The sequence below is a fragment of the Arachis ipaensis genome, chromosome B5, assembly GCF_059453495.1.
Source record: "Arachis ipaensis isolate K30076 ecotype BB chromosome B5, ASM5945349v1, whole genome shotgun sequence".
Classification (NCBI taxonomy): Eukaryota; Viridiplantae; Streptophyta; class Magnoliopsida; order Fabales; family Fabaceae; genus Arachis; species Arachis ipaensis.
This window is the reverse complement of record NC_142440.1, coordinates 70,758,591-70,779,201: the sequence shown is the minus strand read 5'-3', so window position 1 is coordinate 70,779,201 and position 20,611 is coordinate 70,758,591. Positions and strand designations below refer to the sequence as shown.

General features: G+C 39.7%; 1 non-coding gene across 1 annotated transcript; it reads right to left on the bottom strand.

The window, feature by feature from the left end:
- Positions 1 to 18,891: 18,891 nt before the first annotated feature.
- Positions 18,892 to 18,999, bottom strand: LOC148564579 (small nucleolar RNA R71). Its single transcript, XR_015885485.1, has one exon. It is a non-coding gene; the product is annotated as a small nucleolar RNA R71 (small nucleolar RNA).
- Between the last annotated feature and the right edge of the window lie 1,612 nt (positions 19,000 to 20,611).

Here is a 20,611-nt window from a genome sequence, read left to right as displayed (position 1 = left end):
ATTAAGTAGCTAATAGTCTCGATTAAGCATTTTCTTTTGTTTTCTTTCAAGCCTACTAACTGTTTGACATATTGTGTCCACTAACTCTAACACTACTCTAGCAATAGAGTGTTCTATTTTACTTTTGGTTTGTTTGTGTTGTGTATGCCAGGGAGAAGAAGAGGTGCATCCACCTCGTTTGATTCTGAAACAGAGAAAACCTTCTTGAGACTAAGAAGAGAAGCAAGAGGGAAGGGAGTGATTGGAGAGGAAGAGTCAGAAGAGGGAGACCAAGAGATAGAGGACAACCTCCATAATCCACCTGAGGATGTGGCCAACAACAATGGCTAGCATCCAAAGAGAGTGTTAGCTTCCTATACCATCCCTAATCCAAGAAATTGTGGGAGCAGTATCCTTACTCCCAATGTTCATGCCCACAATTTCGAGCTCAAACCACAACTCATCACTCTAGTTCAGAACAACTGCCAATATGGAGGAAGTGCTGCTGAAGACCCAAATCAACATCTCTCTATTTTCTTAAGAATCTGTGATACAGTCAAGACCAATGGAGTGCATCCTGACATCTACAAGCTACTCCTATTCCCATTTTCTTTAAGGGACAAAGCCACTCAATGGCTAGAAGCCTTCCCAAAAGAAAGCATTACCAACTGGGATGACTTGGTTAGCAAGTTCCTAGCTAAGTTCTACCCCCTTAAAGAGTCATCAAGCTCAAAACGAATGTGCAAACTTTCAGACAACTAGAGGGAGACTCACTATATGAGGCTTGGGAAAGGTATAATGTATTGATTAGAAGATGTCCCGAGGACATATTTAGTGAGTGGGTTAAGCTCCAAAACTTCTATGAAGGTCTATCCATGAAGGCAAGAAAGGCCCTGGACTACTCTTCAGGAGGGTCATTGCAAATGATAAAGACTGCACAAGAAGCACATGACCTCATAGACATGGTTGCCAACAATCAATACTTCTATTCCTCGAAAAGACAAGCATCTCCCAAAAGAAGCATTTATGAGCTTGAAGGTGTAGATGCAATCCGAGCTCAGAATAAGCTCATGCACCGGCAACTTCAACAACAAATGGAGATGATATCAAAGAGAATAGATGTATTACAACTTGCTGTAGTGAGTACAACCAACTAACCTCCAATTGTGTGTGGGAAAAGTGAAGAGAGCTGTGAAGCCTACAACACTGAGCAGCAGCATAAACAAGTTTAATACATGCACAATCCAAATTCTGGCCAAAATGACTTCCATGTGGACACATACAACCCCTCATGGAGGAACCACCCCAACCTAAAGTGGGGAGAAAACCAAAATTCATGGCAGAGAAATTCTAACCCAAACAACTTCTGCAACACAAACCACCAAAACCACCAACCCACTAACCATAATATATATAGAAAACCCCAAAACAATCCTCCCCTAGCCACCTTCTTTCCATAAAATAACCCCTCAACTAACCAAAATAACTTCCATCAACCATCAACATCCCACACTCAACCACAAACATAACAAGAATCCCAAAGAATCTCCAACTTGGAGATGGTGATGGAGAAACTGACAAATAATCAAGAAATGGCCAACAAGAATTATGAAGCTTCCATGAGGAGTCTGGAAAGGCAAATTGGGCAATTGTCTAAGCAGCCAGCTAAGAGGCCAACTAATGCCTTCCCCAGTGATACCATTCCCAACCCCAAGGAGGAATGCAAGGCTATCCAACCTAAAAGCGGCAAGACATTGGAGAATGATAAAGTTGACGGCAAGGAAGGAATAAAGGATGAAGAGAATGACCAAAAGGATTCCAAGAAGAAGGAGGAACCACAAGCCTCAAAGAAGGGAAAGCAATTCTCAGAGGAACAATGATGAACGTAAATATTCTTATGCCGATTAGAAACTAGTAATAAATCCGATCGTGAGTATAGTCTAACCAACATACGAATACCGCATCAAACAATTCTAAAATCTATGACCGAGAGTATTGATCCCGAGTCGTTCTCCCTAGAAATTGCTTTAGAATGTGCATCATTGATTAGGAAAGCTTTTATGATTTTGAGAGTTGGTGCAAGAATTCAAACTAGCAAGCAATCAACAATTAATGGAAATAAAAGCCTTGGCCAAGGGTAAGCATTGGAAGTTCCATCATTATAGTTTCCTTCAATTATGATAAGAGTTGATTATTGCTTCACTTAGTTAACCCCCTAACAATGGAGGAAAGTCAAGTGAGAGTAACTAACTTGAGTCACAAGTCCTAGTCTCACCCTAGGAAAGTCTAGCTTTAGTGCACTCCAAGCCAATTAGCAATTCTCAATTCATAATCTACAATTGATATCCACTATTCAAGTTTCTCTAATAACTCAACCCCTAAGCCAATTGAGAGAAATCTACTCCATAGCTAAGGTTGTCATTATCACAAATAATTGGTAGGCAATTATAGAAAACATGAGGCAATTGAGAGAAGAGAATTGAATTAAAGCTATCTATTCCAAACAATCATCAACAATCACACAATTGAATGAAACCTCAATTCATTAATCCACATTCAAAGTAACAAAGTGAACCAAATCTAGATCTAAGAAATTGAACCAAAAGAACATCAATTAAGAGTAGAAAAAGAGTAGATCTACAGTTGTAGCAAAACAAAAAGTCAATTAGCAATAGATCTCACCAAGAATTTAAAGGAAACTTGCAATGGAGGATGAAAACCTAGAGAGAAGTTGGAGTTTCTCTCTCTAAAAATAAAATATAACTAACTTCCTAAAAATATCTAGAATTATGACTCCCCTCTCTAACACCCCTAAGCCTTGGTCTTCTTAAGCTTTTCCCTCCAAAATCTGCTCCAAAACAGGGCCTGGAAACCCCTTGAAATTGTTGGGCACGTGTTTCATTTAAAAAATCATTTGCGCATATCGACGCATACGCGAACTGCACGCGTACGCGTCCTTGGGCTCTTTTGCGATATGCGCGCAGGCGTACGGTGCGCGCGAGCGCCATAAGGGATATGGCCAGCCATATAAGCGCGCTGGCTCCTCGCTCGGCTCCACTGCGCTGGCTCTGGATGAGCGCATCCACGCGTATGCACACGGTGCATGTGCGCACGTATGTCCAAACTTCAATTCTTTGATTTGTTTCTTGCTCCTTCCATTCATGCATGCTTCCTCCATTCCCCTTGGCCATTTTGCCCTATAACTTCTGAAATCACTTAACAAACGGATCAAGGCATCTAATGGTAATAGAGGAGGATTACAATATCTCAATTTTGATGCAAAAGAAGCATGTTCTCATCTATGAGGTAAAATGGGAAAGAGACACAAAATCATGCAGTTTTATATGAATAAGTGTGGAAGATCATTGATAAAACCCTTAGATTTGATGCATGATAAACCCTGAAAACGGGGTTTATCAACCTCCCCACACTTAAAGTATAGCATGTCCTCATGCTATGGAAAAGAAAAAGATCAAAGGACTACAAGGGTGTAGGACTCATGGGATGCGATCTACCTACGTGAATACAACTAGGGTGCATGCTACTATCTACTTGGCCAAGAGTAATTCAATCTTTCTAGGAGACACATATGTATGTGCACATAGAGCAAAATGATGGCAATGTATGAACTCTACCAATTCTAGTCATCAGAATGAAATATGCATAACTTGTATGAAGAACGCTCGCGAGAGCCGGGAACAAGGAATTGAGCTTCGAACCCCTTACCGGAAGTATTTGCGCTCTATTCACTCGGTGTATAGGGTTGATCACTCAATCCTTCCCTACTTCATGCTTTTCCAAAATTTGTTTTTCTTCTAACAATCAACATATATTCCATGCATGCATGCAAGTATCATGGGGTCTTTTCTTTAGGTTGTAATGGGGCTAGGGTCAAGGTAAGGGTGCATATTTGGTCAAGTGAGCTTGAAATTTGAATCTTTGATAAGCTTAAACTTCCCACCTAACCTATGACATCCTATAAAATTCAAAAGCTAACCTAACTACCCATTCTTCACTTTTTAACATACTCATGCATTTTCTTTTCATTTTACAACACTTATACATTGATCCTTATTGAGCTTTGCTTTGGGACATTTTGTCCCCTTTTTATTTCTTTCTTTTTCTTTGTTTCTTTCTTTTTCTATATCTATATATATATATATATATATATATATATATATATATGTATATATTTTTTCTCTTTTCCATACTATTTTTTTAACATCAATGCATAATGTCTATACATTTTATCAATACATGAGCATGTACCCAATTCCCAATTATTTCAATAAAACTACAAGGCTACCTTTTTATTCACCCAATGTCCCAAGTTTTCCCACACTTGAATGATACACACACACACTAGCTTAAGCCAATCAAAGATCCAAATAAGGACATTTATTGTTTTCCGCTTTAAGGCTTGTAATGTGCTAAATTACGAACAAGTGGGTTAATCATAGGCTCAAAGTAGCTAACAATGGGAGATAAAAGGTAAGGCTATTTGGGTAAGTGAGCTAATGAAATGATGGCCTCAATCATATACATGCATGAATACAAGGAATAATGGACATATAGAATTAAACAAATCAAAGATCACAATCATAGGAAGAGAACAATTTCACACAAGAAGGAAAAATAAGTGGTTATAAGATGTAACCACACCATTAGGCTCAAAACTCACTTGCTTGCGGTCTTGGCTCAAATCCCATGTTCCAAAATACATTCTTCAAACAAGTTAAGCATCAAAAGATTTTCAAATTTCAAAATTGGTAGGTTTGCCGTAAAATTCTAGTTTTCTAGAATAGAAGTCATTGCTCTAACCAAGTGGATTTATTAAGAGATACTAATATGCAAAAGATGTCAAAAATGAAAGACCTAGTATGCAATCTACTCTAGTTAAGAAAAGAAGTTCCAGAAATTTATTCGGGTGTTACCTATGGAGAACGGTCGGCCGACCGACCTCCCCACACTTAGAAGTTGGCACGGTCCTCCGTGCCTTGAGTGAGACAGAGTAGTTGATCGGCTTCCGCGTGTCCATCCACTTCTTTATCATTATCGCTTTCAACAATATTGGTACCGATGGATGTGGAAATTTCCGATTCTTCCATAGGCGGTGCTAGGCAACTTAGAAGCTTCTTGACAAAAGTGTATCGGCGTTGGTTACGCCACTCATAACGGTCAAGCTTCTTGTGGAGTTCCTCTATGCGTTGCATGGATGACTTTGGTGGTGCGGATGAGGAAGAGGGGATGCGCATGGGGACGGATAAGTGTGGCTCTTCGGTGTCCGCCGGAGGGTAAAGGTACCTCCCGTTTGGAACAATATCTGCGTCCATTGGGATCATGGCCCTTCTATCCATGGTCTCTCGGGGAACACCGGTTGCGGCGACTAAGTCGGTCACTAGAGCGGGAAAAGGTAGATTCCCCTTAGTGTGAATACGGCCCATAGATTGGTGGATGAGACGCGGGATATGCACCGGCCTCTCTGTAAGGACACACCAAACCAACAAGGCTAACTCGGCAGTGATAGAATTTGGGCCCATGCTTGAGCCTCTCTGGTGAGAAAACGTGCGTCAATGCCCTTGGGCCGGGGCCTCATCCTTCCTCGAATCCAGAATGATTCGGGTGTGGCAATGACCTTAAGGATATCCTCCCAATCAAACGCATATTCGCACCGGGCCAACAAAATCTCCTGATAGGCATCAACCCCATCCGCTAACGGTCCGGTCTTAAGCACATTTTGAATGCCCTCCTCCGTGACAGGAACTTGCCTTCGGCACACCAATACCGATGTGAGGGAAGGGGAATGGTAATTGGTGTAAAATTCAGACACCCATGACAAGTTTGCCTCCCGTGGCTTCCGCAATAGGAATTCCCATTGCCGCCATTCGATGCGGGGCAAAATGAGCGGTATGACATGAGTCGTAGGGGTCAGAAGGGGCTTTGCATGATAGTTCCTTGGCTTGATCAAGGGATAGACAAGCTCGCAATAGCGGTTGGGGAACTTGTTCGGGTCCCATGCCGGATTGTCTTTTTCCGAAATATCAATGTTAGCAACGCTCCTGGGCTTGGTAAGGAGGGCCTTAGCTTGCGGGCCTTGGTGTGCTTTGCCAGTAGACCGTGGTGGTGCTTTCTTGGGTGCCTTTCCATTGTCTCTTTTGAGCACCATCCTAAAAAAGAAGGAAAGGTGGTGAAATTAAGCCTAAAGAGGCGCCAAGAAAGAGTAATCATGCAAGTGATAAAGCACAAAAGAATAAGTGGCTTAGAGACATGACAGCTGCAACATGTAACTAAGACAATAATGAAGATCATCGCTAGTCACTAGCATATGATACATGAGCGGTATAGGCATGCGAACACAAAGCATGAGAAGCGGACACTCATAACAATAACAACAAGAAGTAAGTAAAATATGGGATAAGCTTGTAGAAATGCAACAAGAAATGTAGTAAGTTCAATGTATACATGAACAAACAAGTGAATGAGAAGGAACACCAAAATAGAGAACACTTAGTCAAAATGATTCTAAGAAGTCATGCGGTGCTTTCATCAAACACGTGGTGTTCATCCCTTTATGACAAAAACTTAGAGAAGAGGGACAATGTAGCATCCCATAAAGCATCAACAATCATCATATCACACCACTAAATACAAAAGAAAGCAAGTAAATCAAACAAACTCATCAATGCAAGAGTAAGCTTCACTTAGAACACCCATGAGAAAATGAAAAGAAATAAAGAAATAAAATGCAATAAACAAGGAGAATATGAATGCAACTACTTAAAAAAAAGTAAGAGCATTTAGTTAGGGAAATGGAAAAAGAGAAAGGGGAACTAAAAACTAAAAAAAAAATTAGAAAGGAGGGGTACCTTGAAGGGGGAGAAGGAGATAGGGTATGGGGGTGAGAGAAAGGTTAGTGAAGAAGAGGAGAGGGAAAAGAGGCGTGGGTCCCCCGGAGGTGGTGGTTGCTGCTAGAGGTGGCATAGAAGAAGAGGTAGGGATGGTAGAGGAGGGTAGAGGTGAAGAATAGGGGTGGTGGTAAGAAGAAGGAAAGAAAATGGAGGGAGAAAGGTACACGTTCATTCAATTGGTTCGCGAAACCGACGTGCGCGCGCCATGCATGCGTGCACGCGCATGGGCAAAATTAGTAACGACGCGGATGCGCACAATGTGCATGTGCATGAAGTAGAAAATGTGAGTGTGCGCGCGACCGCCAGGTGTGCATGCACGTGCATATGTGTTGTGCCGTCAGCACAGGTTGGGCACAACTCTGGCCCAACTCTCGGGAAAAAGTACCAGAAAGTAAAATTTGTTGAGCGACGCAGACGTGCATGGTGCGCTGACGCGTCAATTGGCATTATGGTCGAGGTACGCGTGCGCGCCAGGTGCACCTACGGGTGAGTTGAGCTGGGCCAGTAGCATGAAATTGGCCCAACCAGGGCACAACTCTCTGGACGATGGCCCAGGGTCGCAAAACGCAGTAGTGACGCGTATGCGGCTCGTGCGCGCACGCGTGTTTTTGCGTGAATTGACATAGACGCGTACGCGTGTCGTGCACGCACGCGTAATGTTGGTCATGCCCAGGGCCCAAAGCTGGCCCAGAATTTGCGCAACTCTCTGGTAAATGGCCCAGGAGTTGCGAAAGCCTAGGGACGCATACGCGCACAGTGCGCGCATGCGTGCCCCCCCTTCTTCTTTTTTTGAATGAATAGAAGAAATGCCTAATTATCATGTATTCACTGGCCAAACAAGCCAAAGAAGTCAAAAACACCTAAAATCAATGCAAAATTTAAAGAGAAGTGTGCTTCTACCACACAATCAAGTCATTCATGGAAAAATCAATGCAAGTCTTTATGAACAAGTTATCCAAGGTAGGCACAAGCAATGCTAATCAAGCAAAAGTGTAGCTAAGAAATTACAAAACAATGAAGAATTCAAAAGAAAAGACGGTATACAAAGGAGGGAAAGGATAGATCTCACCATGGTGGGGTGTCTCCCACCTAGCACTTTTGTTTAATGTCCTTAAGTTGGACTTTCACTTGTTCATTGCCCTTTGCTCAGAGGTGCGTCTTCCAAAAGGAATACCTCAACCTCTTTGTTGCTCTTCATTTGCTCACCATGATACAACTTGAGACGGTGCCCATTGACCTTGAAGATATCCAACTTTGAGGGATGGCACAAATGGTAAACCCCATAGGGTTTGATGACAAGTCATCTTAGCCTAGTTTCACTAGCCTTTTTCTTTTGTTTTCAATTGATTTTATGCACTTTCTTAAGCCATAAGCAAGCCAATTGGGTAGATTTCCATGTTTCCTTTGATTCAATCAACCATGGATGAATTCATGAACTTTCAAGTCAATGCAACACATTCCTGAGCAAGAGGATTACATGAGAGTGGATATGATAGAGAGTTTGGTGGAAGAAATGCTGGAAGAAAGTCCTCAAGAGCAAGAAGGAAATCAAGGGACAACAGAGGAACAAGTAGCTGAGACTTCTATTGAGCAAGATGAAAACAAGACAAGAAGGAAGAAGTACGAAAACAAGAACTGAAGCCATTACCCACCCATCTCAAATATGCATTCCTTGGCACATCGGAAAGCTTCCCAGTGATCATTAATTCATCCCTGAAAAAAAAGGAAGAAGGAGAACTTCTTGATGTACTCAAAGCTCACAAAGATGCTTTGGGATGGACCATTGACGACCTGAAAGGCATCAGCCCTGCAGTGTGTATGCATAAGATCCTCTTGGAAGACAATTCCAAACCAGTGGTTCAACCTCAAAGAAGGCTAAATCCCACAATGAAGGAAGTTGTCCAGAAGGAAGTAATGAAGTTGTGGAATGCAGGGATAATCTTCCCAATATCTGACAGCTCATGGGTGAGCCCGGTTCAAGTTGTACCAAAGAAAGGAGGAATGACGGTCATCACTAATGAGAAGAATGAGTTGATCCCCACTAGAATAGTGACTGGGTGGAGAATGTGCATAGACTATAGAAGATTGAATGATGCCACAAGGAAAGATCATTTCCCTCTCCCATTTATTGATCAGATGCTGGAAAGATTGGCCGGCCATGCCTATTATTGTTTTTTGGACGGGTATTCTGGGTACAATCAAATCGTGGTAGATCCCAAGGACCAAGAGAAGACCGCCTTCACATGTCCATTTGGAGTTTTTGCATACAGGAGGATGCCATTTGGGTTATGCAACGCCCCAGCCACGTTTCAGAGGTATATGCTTTCCATTTTCTCGGATATGGTTGAAAAATTTTTAGAGGTCTTCATGGACGACTTTTCTGTTTTTGGTGATAATTTCAACACTTGCCTGAACCATCTAACTCTTCTCTTGAAACGGTGCCAAGAAACTAATTTGGTTTTGAATTGGGAGAAGTGCCATTTCATGGTACCCGAGGGAATTGTTCTTGGTCATAAGGTTTCAAGAAAAGGGATAGAGGTTGACAAGGCAAAGGTTGAGATCATAGAAAAACTCCCTCCACCAGCTAATGTGAAATCTGTTAGAAGTTTCTTGGGGCATGCAGGATTTTATAGAAGGTTTATCAAGAATTTTTCAAAAATAGCCAAGCCTTTGAGTAATCTATTAATGCTAGATAATCCTTTTGTGTTTGATGAAAACTGCCGGCATGCCTTTGAAACTTTAAAAAACAGACTCACAACAGCACCAATCATCACACCCCCAGATTGGGAACTGCCTTTTGAACTCATGTGTGATGCAAGTGACCTTGCAATTGGTGCTGTACTTGGACAAAAGAAGGGAAACCTGCATCATGTCATATATTATGCAAGTAAAGTGTTGAATGAGGCCCAAAAAAATTACACCACAACAGAAAAGGAATTGTTAGCTGTAGTCTATGAATTTGATAAGTTTAGATCATACTTGATAGGATCCAAAATTGTGGTTTATACTGACCATGCTGCCCTTAAGTATTTGATGTCAAAGCAGGATGCTAAACCAAGACTTATCAGATGGATATTACTCCTACAAGAGTTTGATATTGAGGTAAGGGACAGGAAGGGCACTGAGAACCGGGTTGCTGATCATTTGTCAAGGCTACCACAAGAAACAATTCAAAAAGCCTCCCAGCCCGTGAATGAAAGCTTCCCAGATGAGCACCTTTTGCAGATCCAGCAAGCACCTTGGTTTGCTGACATAGCAAACTACAAAGTGGGAATGAAGATACCTCAAGAGTTCTCTAAGCAACAAGTGAAGAAGTTAATCAAATGAGGGAAGGAAATTTTTATGGGATGAACCCTTCCTGTTCAAGAGATGTTCTGATGGAGTAATTAGAAAGTGTGTTCCTGAGAGTGAAATGAGGGATATCTTGTGGCATTGCCATGGTTCAGCTTATGGCGGACACTTTGGCCCAGAAAGAACAGCTGCAAAGATACTGCAGAGTGGCTTCTATTGGCCAACTATCTTCAAGGACACCAGAGAATATGTTCACCAATGTAATGAATGCCAGAGAGCAGGAGGACTGACAAGAAGGAATGAGATGCCTCAAAACTTCATCTTCGAATTGGAATTATTTGATCTATGGGGAATTGATTTCATGGGACCCTTTCCCCCTTCCTATTCTTTCAGATATATCTTAGTAGCAGTGGAGTACGTCTCAAAATGGGTGGAAGCCATAGCCACAACCACCTGTGATGCACAGATTGTCCTCCAATTCCTTAAAAAGCACATTTTCACAAGATATGGAGTGCCCAAGGGTCTTGTTAGTGATGGTGGTGGTCACTTTTGCAACAAACAGATGGAGAAACTCCTCCACAAATATGGAGTAATCCATAAAGTAGCCACACCTTACCACCCTCAGACTAATGGCCAGGCTGAACTAGCAAATAGGGAATTAAAGAAGATCCTAGAGAAAACAGTGGGAAGCACAAGAAAAGATTGGGCTAGGAAGCTAGAAAATGCATTATGGGCATACAGGACAGCTTTCAAAACTCCTATTGGCAAGTCACCCTTTCAGCTATTATATGGCAAATCCTGCCACCTCCCTGTAGAGCTTGAACACAGAGCTTTTTGGGCCACTAAACTCCTCAACCTTGATTCCCAAGCTGTAGGAGAGAAAAGGTTGTTACAACTAAATGAGTTGGATGAATTCAGGGTTGGATGAATTCAGGCTAGAAGCCTATGAGAGTGCTAAGATATACAAGGAAAGAGCTAAGAGGTGGCATGATAAGAAGATCACAAAGAAGGAGTTCAAGCCAGGACAGCAAGTGCTCCTGTATAACTCAAGGCTTAAGATCTTCCCTGGCAAACTTAAGTCTAAGTGGACTGGCCCATACTTGGTGACAAAGGTTTTTCCTTATGGGAGTATTGAAGTGATAGATGAAGCAACAAAGAGTCAATTCACAGCAAATGGTCACAGAGCAAAGCTGTACTTGGGAGGACAATGGGATAAGGAAAAAGAGGTTCAGAGCCTACAACCTTCTTAAAAAGAATTGAAGGATGTCAAGCTAGTGACATTAAAAGAGCGCTTGTTGGGAGGCAACCCAACCTGAGGTAGTTTTCTTTTCATAGCTTTTTCAATAAAAATGTTGAATAATTGATATGCATTGCAAGGAGCTAAGTTTGGTATTTCACACCAAAACAACTTAAGGGAGAATGAAGGATTCTAAGTTTGGTGTTCCACCAAAACCTCATCTAAAAGCACATTCTAACTTCCTGCATAATGCTAGCTCCAAGCAATCAAACAGATTATTCAACCACTTAACTGCTCTCTAGTCTTAACTCCATAACCTTTAGCAAGGACACAAGATTTTGCATAGAGTTAACCTGTTGTATCAAGAGAAGTGGCAAGGAATTAAGTTTGGTGTTCCCACACCAAATTAAATCCAAAATCCACACTCAATTCATGCATACTAACCAGTCACCTAAGGGCTTGAGAAGCAAGCAACTTTTGAGAATTGTGCAGGGAATTCACCACCATTTGAAGACACTATGCATCATAACTCAAAAGGGCACAGCAGAAGGAAGGACAAAGAAACTGCAAATCAATAGGTTGTATCTACACTTAACTCTTGCTGTTGAAAAATGCTTTGACTTGTGTCTTGCTAAAGTGTTCATCTAGTACAAGTAGAATCACTCTTAAAATAAGTAAGCTAGTCTAAGTGTGTGCTTGAGTGTTTACTTTCACTTAACAAAAAGCATGCTTTGTCCCCTGCATCTTTAATTCAATAAAAGAAATGTTTGAATGTGAAGTGAGATAGTTCTCTGTTAGATAGAAGTACAATAAAAGTAAGTGGTGGTATGTATGTGTGATTGTATGATAGCTCACTTTTAGTGAATAAGAGAACTAGGATGTCTCCTTCTAAGTAGAAAGTGGCCTACAGTCTATGAATCTCAATCAAATAAAAGTCCTTGGTTAAAAAGAAAAAAAACAGAGAAAAGAAAAGGCCAAAAATTGGTAATAGAATAAAAGAAAAAAAGAAGTAAAGCTAGACACCAATAGCTTGAACCTTAGAATATATGCCTGTGATGTCTTTGTACTAGGATCTGCTTGGATTATTAAGTTCTTTGGAGTGCATCAACACTCGGTGACTTGGGTTAACTAACCCGGGATCATCAGCTGAAAGTCCACTATCAAGAGCAACCTAACTACAAGGCATTTAGTAACCCAAAGAGGTGCTGGGCATCAATGTTTTAAGAAGGAATGTGAGCCAAGTGTCTATAGTGAATAATGTGTCAAGTATAAAGAAAGAAAAGAACTTGTTACACATGACACTGAACTAAAGCTTATAGAGAAAAACAATAGTCAAGGACAAAGGAATAATGAGAGGTCATAGCAGTGTGTTGCTTGATGCTTGAAGGAGACTTTCTAGGCCTAAAAGTCAATAAGAAGTGAGTGTTTACTTATCCACATAAAACCCCATGAACTACCAATAATACTCTGCTAGCATGAACATCCTCTTCCATTTCATTCTTTCTTCTCAATAATTCTTTTCTTTCTTGGGGACAAGCAAGCTTTAAGTTTGGTGTTGTGATGTCAAGTCATCTTAGCCTAGTTTCACTAGCCTTTTTCTTTTATTTTCAATTGATTTTATGCACTTTCTTAAGCCATAAGCAAGCCAATTGGGTAGATTTCCATGTTTCCTTTGATTCAATCAACCATGGATGAATTCATGCACTTTCACGAGATTTTATGCTATAATTGTCATATATTATGAAAGAAACACAATCTCATGATTTGGGGCATAGCTTTGATTGTTTTGATTGATTGATGATAGGTGAAAAGAGTTTTGAAGAAGGTTGAAGAAAGAAGGAATGGCTAGGAGCAAGAGAGAACAAAAAGCTTGAGCCAAAGTTTGCCTCAAACTTTAGCTCAAACTTTTGGAAGAATTGAAAACACCCCAGAGGAAAAAAGCTTGAGCCAAAGTTTGCCTCAAACTTTAGCTCAAACTTTTGGGAAAAAAGCTTGAGCCAACGTTTGCCTCAAACTTTTTGGCAAACGTTGGCATCACAAAACCTACACCCTGGAGGAGAAAAGTTTGCGCCAACGTTTGCCTCAAACTTTTTGGCAAATGTTGGCGCCACACTTGCACACCCTGGAGGAGAAAAGCTTGCGCCAACGTTTGCCTCAAGCTTTTTGGCAAACGTTGGCGCCACACATATACACAAGGGGACCAACATTTGAGCAAAAGTTTGACCTCAAACTTTAGCCCAAACATTGGTAGCAGCAAGTGAAGCCATCTGGTATAAAAAGTTTGAGTAAAAGTTTGCCTCAAACTTTTACTCAAACTTTTATGATTCTTGACCCGATTCACAATGGGTTTCTCTCCAACTCCAAGAGCAATCAACAGAGACTCTTATCAACCCAATTCCATCAAGAGCAAAGGCCCAATTCAAGGCTTGAAGACCATTTGAAGAAAGTGTATAAATAGCTTAGGATTTAAGTTTTAAAGAGGGCTTTTCCTGAGAAATTTTCAGAACACTTACAGTGGAGAGCACCTTGACATTTTTACATTGTTGTTTTTAGAATTCAAGAGAATTAGGGAGGAGAATTGATCTCTCTTCTTCCTTGTTCTTGTTTGAGCACTTTTTACTTTTCTTGTTTCGGATCATGTGTAGAGAATTGAAGAACTTCTGTTTCAATCTCACCTTGAGATCTCGTTTAATTTTCTGCATAATTGAATTTCCATTTCTGTTAACTGCTTCGGCTTATACTCTTCTGCAATTTACATTTCTTTATTTCCTTTGCAATTGTTCTTGCTGGATCTAGGAAGGCAGTGAGATCTAGACTTGGCTATCTAGTCTCTTGAGTCCTGAGATCTATAGCTTTCAATTTCAATTTCCTTGTTTCGTTGTCACACCAAGCTTATTCTCATTTTCATTTAAGATCCGGTTTAATTGAATCCATCTTTTACATTCCTGTTTGTTGAATTTTTCTTTTCCTTGTTTAATTTCTGCAAATCCAATTCCCAATTCCCTTTACAATTCAAGCCATTTTCATTTCTTGCACTTTAAGATTCTGCAATTTACATTTCTTGCGTTCTAAGTTTCTGCCATTTAATTTCTTGTTCTTTAAGATTCAGCACTTTATTTTCTGTTCTCTTTAATTTCATGCAATTTACCCATTCCTTTTACTTTCCATGCAATTTAAATTCTGTTAATCACAAATCACTCAACCAAATCTTGATTCGCTTGACTAAATCAACCACTAAACTGAAATTGCTCAATCCTTCAATCCCTGTGGGATCGACCTCACTCACGTGAGTTATTATTACTTGATACGACCCGGTGCACTTGCCGGTGAGTTTTGTGTGTTTGGAATTCATTTTCCGCAAAAACACCATCAGGGTTTCGCCTTCACTACTTGATATGGGCCTTCCCATTTTGACCTTAGTTTACCGGGCAACAATCTCAATCTAGAATTGTAAAGAAGGACTAGATCACTGATGAGCAGATAATTTATACGCTTTTTGGCATTGTTTTTAGTATGTTTTTAGTAGAATCTAGTTACTTTTAGGGATGTTTTCATTAGTTTTTATGTTAAATTCACATTTCTGGACTTTACTATGAGTTTGTGTGTTTTTCTGTAATTTCAGGTATTTTCTGGCTGAAATTGAGGGACTTGAGCAAAAATCAGATTCAGAAGTTGAAGAAGGACTGCTGATGCTGTTGGATTCTGACCTCCCTGCACTCAAAATGGATTTTTTGGAGCTACAAAACTTAAAATGGCGCGCTTCTAATTGCATTGGAAATTAGACATCCAGGGCTTTCCAACAATATATAATAGTCTATACTTTTCCCAAGTTTAGATGATGCAAACTGGCGTTCAACGCCAGCTCTCTGCCCAATTCTGGCGTCCAGCGCCAGAAACAAGTTGCAAAGTGGAGTTCAACGCCCAAACTGGCACAAAAGCTGGCGTTCAACTCCAAGAATGACCTCTCCACGTGTAGACTTCAAGCTCAGCCCAAGCACACACCAAGTGGGCCCCGGAAGTGGATTTATGCATCAATTACTTACTTCTGTAAACCCTAGTGACTAGTTTATTATAAATAGAACTTTTTATCATTGTATTCGAAGTCTTGGTTACTCCGGTTCCCCTCTGGGGCCGAGACCAATGAACTCCATTATCACTTATGTATTTTTAACGGTAGAGTTTCTGCACTCCATAGATTAAGGTGTGGAGATCTGCTGTTCCTCAAGGATTAATGCAAAGTACTACTGTTTTCTATTCAATTCAGCTTATTCCGCTTCTAAGATATTTATTCGCACTTCAACCTGAATGTGATGAACGTGACAATCATCATCATTCCCTATGAACGCATGCCTGACAACCACTTTCGTTCTACAATAGACTGAATGAGTATCTCTTAGATTACTAATACAGGAGACCGAGTCCGAGATATTGGGATCTTCGTGGTATAAGCTAGATTGATGGCGGCATTCATGAGAATCCGGAAAGTCTAAACCTTGTCCGTGGTATTCCGAGTAGGATTCTGGGATTGAATGACTGTGACGAGCTTCAAACTCGTGAGTGCTGGGCGTAGTGACAGACGCAAAAGGGTAGTAAATCCTATTCCAGTATGATCGAGAACCTCCAGATGATTAGCCATGCAGTGACAGCGCATCGGACCATTTTCACAAGGAGGAATAGGATGCAACCAATGACAAAGGTGATGCCTCCAGACGATTAGCCGTGCTGTGACAGAGCATTTGGATCATTTTCCCGAGAGAGATCGAAAGTAGCCATTGGCACCGGTGACATCCTTACATAAAGCTAGCCATAGAAAGGAGTAAGATTGATTGGATGAAGATAGCAGGAAAGCAGAGATTCAGAGGAACGAAAGCATCTCTACACGCTTATCTGAAATTCTAACCAATGAATTACATAAGTATTTCTATCCTTATTTTAGTATTATTTTCAAAAACCCCATTACTATTTTATATCTGCCTGACTGAGATTTACAAGGTGACTATAGTTTGCTTCATACCAACAATCTCCGTGGGATTCGACCCTTACTCACGTAAGGTATTACTTGGACGACCCAGTGCACTTGCTGGTTAGTTGTGCGAAGTTGTGAACCATGGTATTGGCATCATGTTTTTGGGCGCCATTGCCAGGGAAAGAAAGAGCAATGAATTTTACATAATCAAAGTGTAATCACAATTTCGTCCACCAAGTTTTTGGCTCCGTTGCCGGGGATTGTTCGAGTTTGGACAACTGACGGTTCATCTTGTTGCTCAGATTAGGTAATTTTCTTTTTGTTTTATTTTCAAAAATTCTTCAAAAATCTTTCAAAAATTTCTTATCTGTTTTCGAAAAAAAAATGTGTTTTCAAAAATATATTTTTCTTCAGAATTTTTAAGAATGAATTCTAGTGTTTCATGAAGCATGTAAAGCCATGTCTAAATTCATTTGGACTGAGGCTTCCAATTTGTTATCAAGAGCAAGCTAGTTGTTGCTAATCCACCTGCTACTGTTCCTGATTTACATACTAAAGCTTGGCTGGCTATTAAGCCATGCCTGACCCTTTGATTGGAGCTTTAGACTAAAGAGCATAAGATTCCTGGAATTCATATTAAAAATTTTGGAATCCTTATTTTTCTTTTTTTTTTCAAAATGATTTTCGAAAAAAAATTAAAAGAAAATACAAAAAATTCATAAAATCATAAAAATCAAAAATATTTTTCATGTTTCTTGTTTGAGTCTTGAGTCATGTTATAAGTTTGGTGTCAATTGCATGTGCATCTTGCATTTTTTCGAAAATAATCATGCATTTATAGTGTTCTTCATGATCTTCAAGTTGTTCTTGGTAAGTCTTCTTGTTTGATCTTTGCATTTGCATGTTTTGTGTCTTTTCTTGTTTTTCATATGCATTCTTGAATTCTTAGTGTTTAAGCATTAAAGAATTCTAAGTTTGGTGTCTTGTATGTTTTCTTTGCATTAAAAATTTTTCAAAAATATGTTCTTGATGTTCATCATGATCTTCATAGTGTTCTTGCATGCATTCCTTGTTTTGATTCAAAAATAAAAGAGAAAAACATGAAAATGATGTTTTAATTTTTCTCTCTCATCATAAAAATTCAAAAATAAAAAAAATATCTTTCCCTTTTTCTCTCATCAAATTCGAAAATTTGGATTGACTTTTTCAAAAATTTTTAAAATCAAGTTGTTTCTTATGAGTCAAATCAAAATTTCAATTTGAAAATCTTATCTTTTTCAAAATCTTTTTCAAAAATCAAATCTTTTTCAAATTTCTTAGTTATTTTCGAAAATTCCAAAAATATTTTTCAAAAATCTTTTTCTTATTTTTATATCAAATTTTCGAAAATAACAATAACAATTAATGTTTTGATTCAAAAATTTTGAGTTTGTTACTTACTTGTTAAGAAAGATTCAAACTTTAAGTTCTAGAATCATATCTTGTGATTTCTTGTGAATCAAGTCATTAATTGTGATTTTCAAAATCAAATCTTTTTCAAAAACTAATTTCTATCATATCTTTTCAAAAATATCTTCTTCTCTTACCTTTTCAAAAATTTGATTTCAAAATATCTTTTCTAACTTCTTATCTTCTTATCTTTTTAAAATTGATTTTCAAAATTTGTTTCAACTAACTAACTAACTTTTTGTTTGTTTCCTATCTTTTTCAAAACCACCTAACTAACTCTCTCTATCTAATTTTCGAAAATATCTTCCCTCTTTTTCAAAAATTCTTTTTAATTAACTAATTATTTTAATTTTTTTATTTTAATTTTCGAAAAAAAAAATCACTAACCATTTTTCAAAAACAATTTTCGAAAATTCCCTCTCTCTCTTTTCTTCTCCTTTTCTTCCACTCACCTAAAGGGAACCTCTATACTTGGGTAAAAAGGATCCCTATTATTATTATTTTTCTGTGCCCTCTTCTTTGTCATATGAGCAGGAGCAAGGACAAGAACATCCTTGTTGAAGCAGATCCAGAACATGAAAGGACTCTGAAGAGGAAACTAAGAGAAGCTAAATTACAAACTATCCAGCAAGCACCTGTCAGAAATTTTCGAACAGGAAGAGGAGATGGCAGCCGAAAATAATAATAATGCAAGGAGGATGCTTGGTGACTTTACTGCACCTAATTCCAATTTACATGGAAGAAGCATCTCCATTCCTGTCATTGGAGCAAACAATTTTGAGTTGAAACCTCAATTAGTTTCTCTGATGCAGCAGAACTGCAAGTTTCATGGACTTCCATCTGAAGATTCTTTTCAGTTCTTAACTGAATTCTTGCAGATCTGTGATACTGTTAAGACTAATGGAGTAGATCCTGAAGTCTACAGGCTTATGCTTTTCCCTTTTGCTGTAAGAGACAGAGCTAGAATATGGTTGGACTCCCAACCTAAGGATAGCCTGAACTCTTGGGATAAGCTGGTCAAGGCTTTCTTAGTCAAGTTCTTTCCTCCTCAAAAGCTGAGTAAGCTTAGAGTGGATGTTCAGACCTTCAGACAGAAAGAAGGTGAATCCCTCTATGAAGCTTGGGAGAGATACAAAGAACTAACCAAAAAGTGTCCTTCTGACATGCTTTCAGAATGGACCATCCTGGATATATTCTATGATGGTCTGTCTGAATTAGCTAAGATGTCATTGGATACTTCTGCAGGTGGATCCATTCACCTAAAGAAAACGCCTGCAGAAGCTCAAGAACTCATTGACATGGTTGCTAATAACCAGTTCATGTACACTTCTGAGAGGAATCCTGTAAATAATGGGACGCCTATGAAGAAAGGAGTTCTTGAAATTGATACTCTGAATGCCATATTGGCTCAGAATAAAATATTGACTCAGCAAGTCAATATAATTTCTCAGAGCCTGAATGGAATGCAAGCTGCATCCAACAGTACTCAAGAGGCATCTTCTGAAGAAGAAGGTTATGATCCTGAGAACCTTGCAATAGCAGAGGTAAATTATATGGGTGAACCTTATGGAAACACATATAATCCATCATGGAGAAATCACCCAAATCTCTCATGGAAGGATCAAAAGCCTCAACAAGGCTTTAATAATGGTGGAAGAAATAGGTTTAGCAATAGCAAGCCTTTTCCATCATCCACTCAGCAACAGACAGAGAATTCTGAGCAGAATCCATCTAGCTTAGCAAATTTAGTCTCTGATCTATCTAAGGCCACTGTAAGTTTCATGAATGAAACAAGGTCTTCCATTAGAAATTTGGAAGCACAAGTAGGCCAGCTGAGTAAAAGGATCACTGAAATCCCTCCTAGTACTCTCCCAAGCAATACAGAAGAGAATCCAAAAGGAGAGTGCAAGGCCATTGACATAAGCACCATGGCCGAACCTGTAAGGGAAGGAGAGGACGTGAATCCCAAGGAGGAAGACCTCCTGGGACGTCCAGTGATCAATAAGGAGCTTCCCTCTGAGGAACTAAAGGAGTCTGAGACTTATCTAGAGACCATAGAGATTCCATTGAACCTCCTTATGCCATTCATGAGCTCTGATGAGTATTCCTCTTCTGAAGAGAATGAGGATGTTACTGAAGAGCAAGCTGCCAAGTTCCTTGGTGCAATCATGAAGCTAAATGCCAAATTATTTGGTATTGAAATTTGGGAAGATGAACCTCCCTTGTTCACCAATGAACTAAGTGATCTGGATCAACTGACATTGCCTCAGAAGAGACAGGATCCTGGAAAGTTCATAATACCTTGTACCATAGGCACCATGAGCTTTAAGGCTCTGTGTGACCTTGGTTCAGGAATAAACCTCATGCCCCTCTCTGTAATAGAGAAACTGGGAATCTATGGGGTGCAAGCTGCTAAAATCTCATTAGAGATGGTAGACAATTCAAGAAAACAGGCTTATGGACAAGTAGAGGACGTGTTAGTAAAGGTTGAAGGCCTTTACATCCCTGCTGATTTCATAGTCCTGGATACTAGAAAGGACGAGGATGAATCCATCATCCTAGGAAGACCTTTCCTAGCCACAGCAAGAGCTGTAATTGATGTGGACAGAGGAGAATTGATCCTTCAATTAAATGAGGACAACCTTGTGTTTATAACTCAAGGATCTCTCTCTGCATCCATGGAGAGGAAGCATAAAAAGCTTCTCTCAAAGCAGAGTCAAACAAATCCCCCACAGTCAAACTCTAAGTTTGGTGTTGGGAGGCCACAACCAAACTCTAAGT